Below are 6,000 nucleotides of genomic sequence, written 5' to 3' on the forward strand. Positions count from 1 at the left end.
GCTGCCGGCCCTGTGGTGCCCAATCCCGCTGTGTCCCAGCCCTGGCTGCCACATGCTGGGCATGGGGTGACCCACACTTCCGCACCTTCGACAGCCCTGGCGTTGACTTCCAAGGAACCTGCACCATGACCAAATCCCATGGGCATGACCCTGGGCTGGTGCCCTTCAGGGTCAAGGGTGAGAACGCCATCTGTGGTGGGATCCAGTCTGTGTCCTATGTTGTGGGCGTTCTCAGAGAGAAACAGGTAGTTTCCCAGGCATCGTCCTGGGGAAATTGTGAGAAGCTCAGAGAAAAGAATTAAAACAATTCTTATCTTGGTCTCTGCAGCTGGTGTTTGTGAAAATGTGGAACGTGTTATTCATGATATTATGGAAAGATGGTGTTGTTCCTAATTAACCAGTGGGGTGACAGGTGTTATTAAGAACCAGTCATGTTCTGGGTGAACGATGTTGCCTATAAAAACGTGAAGCTTTGTAATAAGTGAGCTTTTATGACTTCTGAAAATGCAAGTTGTGTTGCTGTCACTCCCGTTCCTGGCTCAACGGTGACATCTGGTGACCGACCCTCATGGAATTGCAGGACAGACGGCATGCTTCAAACCCCCTCACCGGCAGACACCGTGGCAGCCCGGCAGTCCCCTCACAACTGGACACCCTCTGTCCTCCTAGAGAGGTAACAGTGACTTCTCCCCGCGTCTTCCTGGAGAAGATCTGTCCCTCTGTGACCACGGGTAGTGGCCCGAATAGCCTAAGAGCTGGGTGAGGAACGGCTTTTCCCAACATAGCAACTGCCTGCATCCCAGGGTAGGCTTGCAGGCTGATGGGAAGAGTTTCCTTTATCAGGGGCAATCATCTTTCTACAGAAGAAAATGTATTTCTTTCTGTGTGGAGAGATACGATACCTCATATGGGAATTTCTGTGTTGGATGTCTCCCTCCACACCTTACTAGCCTGGGCTAAGTCTCCTGACTTCCCAGTAGGTGTGAAAACTGCATTTAATCCACAGACTCCAGACACACTAGGTGATTGTCTGTGGGATGAGGCCATCAAGGTAGATACGACTGCACCCCGTAGTAGCTACCCAGATTAGTAGCTACCCTGATTAATAGCTGCCCAGACCCTAAAGCTCTGGGTCCGGCCTCCAGAGCTTTACGAGGCCAGACGCCAAGGGAAAGTGAAGTGCAAATGGGGACCTCAGAAAGCGAAGATGCTGTCTCTGAGGGCACCGACACCCAGGGGGCCAGAGAGGCGGGCTGGGCAGCTGCTGGCTCTTCCCTGGCTCAATGCGGACCCGTGGGAGACATGGGGGTCTCCCGTGCAATCTGTCTCTCACCTAGAGATTGTGTTCCGCCGAAATAGCCTCATCTTTATGGTTATATAAAGTCAAGATATTCTTTGCCGGCAACACAGCCACGGACAAGTCCAGGAGCCGTGTTCCGATCCGACCTGATAGAATGCCTTCCCCTAATTCGCTCCGGCTCCTGCTCCCCCAGAGCTGCACGAGGTCGCAGGAATGTCCCTGCCACAGCTAGGTGCCCCTTGGGCTCCTGCATTGCCAGATACGGAGCCTGCATAAATGCACTGGCCAGAGCCCGGCATCGCCAGCGCCCGCCGGTGCTCCTTTGCTCCAGCTGACATGGCATCCCGTGCTGGCTGTCCCCCCTTCTTCTGCGGCGCAGGCAGAGATGACAGCGGCAGAGCCTTTTCTATCGGCAAATGATGCAGCAGGAGCCGTGATCTTTTCCGTCCCCCCGCCTTCATCTGCGGAACTGGTGCAGCTGCCTTCTCCTCCCCGCTGTGCGGCGTGTGAATGGGCTGACTTGGTGTCTTTTGCAGTTCTACCAGCACAGCCTGCGCTGCAGCCATGGCCGGGGCCCCGCCGCAGCTCGCTGCTGGCACTGCTGCTGTGCCGCAGCTTGTGGCTGCACCCTCCACCGCGCCACCGCCGGCGCCTGGCTTCTCCGCCCTAGGGCTTGCAACCAGCCGCTCTGCTCCGCAGCTTGCAGCCGCTTCCTCCGCTCTGGTGCCTCCGGCCACCCCGCCGTCCTCTGCTGCCCGCAGGCTGTCCCGCCCGCTGCCGTCCGGGATGCCGACAGTGACAGCAGCGAGCAGCAACAGCCTGCCCCACAACGGGGCCGTGCCCTGGCAGTGGAACACCGGCACCGATAAGCCGCAGCGCTGGCCCAGAGCCATGTGTGGACGTTGCACCGTTTTTGGGAATTAGTTAAGTTGCGGCCTTTAGAGAATGGAGATTGGGACCTGAGAGAGAAGGTGCGGATGCCCAGGGGTGGACTTACCAGCTCAGCAAATCTGGAGGAAGGAGCCGTAAATGACAGTCAAGAAGTTCTCAGGAGGAGACACAGACGGATCAGGTGGCAGCGCTCCGCCACAAAGGGGAGTCCAAGCCTTTCCCGTGTATAAAGCTGTCCCAAACACAGGACAAGCTGACAGGCACGATATCATTGCCTGGAGGGTGGTCCAAGATTTGCGAGATAAGGTAGTAAAATGTGGCCTTGGTTCTACACAAGTTATGCAAATTATCAGAGTGCTAAACACTGACCTGCTTGCTCCATTTGATATTAAACATGTAGCTCAAATATTGTTCCAACCTGTGCAATTTAAAGTTTTCCAGGACAATTGGAGATCACTCAAAGGGTACCAGCAGAGAACATGTGATTGCCTCAGACTGATCCTAAATACTACATGGGGATGGATGCTCTCCTGGGGGAAAATGCCTTTTCTACTCCTGATCTTCAGGCTACCTGGGACCCTGCCATTCTTGAACAGAGTCAAAAGGTAGGCTTTGTAGCATTGTTATAAACTGTAGAAATGGCCGCTCCCTAGCCGTGATATATGAAAATAACTGAAGGAATGAAAGAACCGTTTCTAGCATTTGTTGAGAAAATTGCAGCAGCCCTGCAGGAGAAGCAGGTTGAGGATGATAATTTGAGGCAGATTTTATGTAAACAGTTAGCAAGGGACAACGCAAACGACGACTGCAGGAAGATCACAGATGCTCTTCCAGGTAACCCAGTGCTAACAGACATGGTCCAAGCATGTTCTAAAGTAGGTTCTGTAGAGCACAAAATGTCTGTTCTGGCTGCTGCCTTACATCCAGGCCAGATATCCTCAGGGGATGGACAACAGAAACAGAGGAAAAGGGCAAGCAAAACCAGGGAACGCAGAAAGCAGAAGTAGAAGGGAACGAATACTAATTTCTTGAGCTCTAAGTGTGCAAAGGCAGGTCATTTTGCAAACCAATGTAAGTAAATACCATGCCAGTTCAGCTGTTGGTATGTCTGGGGAACGGGAAGATGAGTGCACAGGGGAACTGTGTTCTGACACAAGTGATTCTTCAGGGCATGGTACCGGCACAGGCTTATTCAGCCAGCTCAGGGGCAGCAACCAGAGTTCAGCCGGGCTGGATGCACACACTGCAGCAACAGTCATCTTAGAATCTTGTCGTGTACATAAGGTTCCTCTGGAAGCATTTGGACCTTTGGGTCTAGGACTGAGTGCACTGCTTCTGGGAAGATCTAGTGCCACCCTTCAAGGAATCATTGTGCACCCAGAGTCATTGACTCTGACTTTACAGGTCAAATTTGTGCCATGGTTTCCACGCCCACCCCCCCGTCACTATTCTGGCAGGGACTTGTATTGCTCAACTTGTTAGTTTTCACTCATGTGTCCCCAGGGCTACCCAGCAGGCTCGAGGAAATGGCAGCTTCAGATCCACAGGACTGCCACAAGTCATCTGGACTGCAGATGTTTCTGCTCAGCGGCCGCAGATGACACGTACCGTGATTCTACTGGATGCCACCCCGCCTCAGATCCAACTTTGAGGTTTGATTGACACAGGAGCTGATGTAACAGTCATCCCCTTCTCTGTGTGGCCTCCTCCATGGCCTTTGGATTCCATGGGTCCAGCCATCAAAGGGCTGGGGGTTGCAATGCAGAGCTTTATAAGTCTGTGTTAATCAAAAACATAGACAGGCAGGTGGCTACAGTTCAGCCTTATGTCACTGCAGCTCAAATCAGTCTCTGGGGGTGGGATGCATTGGCAGCCTGGGGGATATGAACTGGGATGCATTTTTAATTGAGGTCACTGTGCTGAAGGGTGAAAAGTATCCTATGCTGCCTTTAGGGTGGCTAGTGAGCAGACCCATCTGGGAGAACCAGTGGCCCCTGACAAAGGAAAAATTGGTCGCTATTCTTCATTAATTGGTTCAGGAACAACTTCAGCAGGGACACATTCAGCCTTCTACTAATCCCTGGAATATTCCTGTCTTTGTGGTAAAGAAAAAATCTGGGAAATGGAGGCTGTTACAGAACGTCCAGAAAATTAATACAGTGATGGAAAGTATGGGGCCATTGCAGCCCTCACCCACCATGCTCCTCACTGCATGGGAAGTTTTGATAATTGATTTAAAGGACTGGTTTTTCACAATTCCTTTGCATCCTGACGACAAACCAAACTTTGCCTTTACTGCACCTGCAACTAACAATGCTGAACCTGTGCAGCGATATCAATGGTAAGTTGTGCCACAAGGCTGTAGAAACATCCCAACTATTTGTCAGTGGTATGTGGCTCAGGGCTTGTCTGGAGTCTGCAAGTAGTTTCCTGAAGCATATTGCTATCACCACATGGACGACATCCTGGTGGCAGCATCCACCCGGGATAAGTTGCTGAGGATACAGCCTCAGCTGTTTGCTGCTCTGTGTTCTTATGGGCTACAAGGGACTCCAGAAAAGGTTCAACAGCATCCTCCCTGGAAATATTTAGGAGTCAAAATTCTGGATCAAACCACTCAGTATCAAGAGGTGCAGTTCGTGGATTCTATTATTAAGACTCTGAATGATGCCCAGAAATTGCTGGGTGTCATCAGTTAGTTGCATCCTGATTTGGGGCTAACCACGAAACAATTGTCCCTGCTATATAATATTCTAAGGGGAAACCCTGACCTGAGATCACCTCAAAAATTTACTCCCGAGGTGCAACGAGCAGTGGAGGAAGTCCAACAAGCTGTTTCTGCTGGTCAGGTTTATGGAGTAGATCCTTCCATTGATATCACTGTTTTCATTACCAAACCAGATTTTCATCCTACAGGTGACATTGGCCAATGGAGTGACAAATGGTCTGATCCCTTGCACATTTTGGAAGGGGTCTTCTTGCCCCATCAACCAGAAAAGACAGCACCCATGTTGTTTGAATTAATGGCTCATTTGATAATCAAATGCCGTCAACAGTGTTTACAATTAATGGCAACTGATCACAGAAAAATTATTGTCCTGGTAGAGCAGGAAGACTTTGAATGGAGCTTCATTAAGAGTGCTCCTTTGCAAAGTGCACTGCAAAACTTTTCAGGGCAGATTGCCTGTCATCTGCCCAGTCATAAGTTATTGCAGATGGCAAAATCAACCAGTCTGTCTTTGCAGCTAAAAAATAGTCAGGTGCTCGTGCAAGGCCCCGCCACCTTCACTGACAGCTCCGGAAAAATGGGGAAAGCCATTGTTACTTGGAAAGATGAATCTATGTCTAGGGAATAAAATATTAGGATATTTCAGGAATAAAATGTTGGGAGGCAACAGGAATAAAATACTGTGGAGTGTTTGGATATTTTGGGAATAAAATATTTAGTCATTCTGTGAAATTCTGTGAAATTTATCATTGTGTCCCAAACTTCATCTTGTGCATTCCAGACCCCATCCAGCATGGCCCAGACCCTTGCCACATGGCTCAGACCTCATCCCACTTGTCCCAGTCTCTTCCCACATTTCCCAGGCCTTCCTCCTTGCAATCCAGACCCTTCTTGTTTTCCAGACCCTTCCCCATGTTCAAGACCATTTCCCAATCCCCACCTACTCTGCTGAATGCTGTCCACTCCTCTAATCCCGCCCTCATCCCAGTTTTCAGCCTTACCTTGCCCTGAAAACAGCCGCTATGAGCCCTGTGGCAATGCCTTCTCACCCTGTAGCCTTACCTTGCCCTGAAAACAGCCG

The sequence above is a fragment of the Onychostruthus taczanowskii genome, unplaced genomic scaffold (assembly GCF_017590055.1).
Source record: "Onychostruthus taczanowskii isolate IOZ18803 unplaced genomic scaffold, ASM1759005v1 scaffold324, whole genome shotgun sequence".
Lineage (NCBI taxonomy): Eukaryota > Metazoa > Chordata > Aves > Passeriformes > Passeridae > Onychostruthus > Onychostruthus taczanowskii.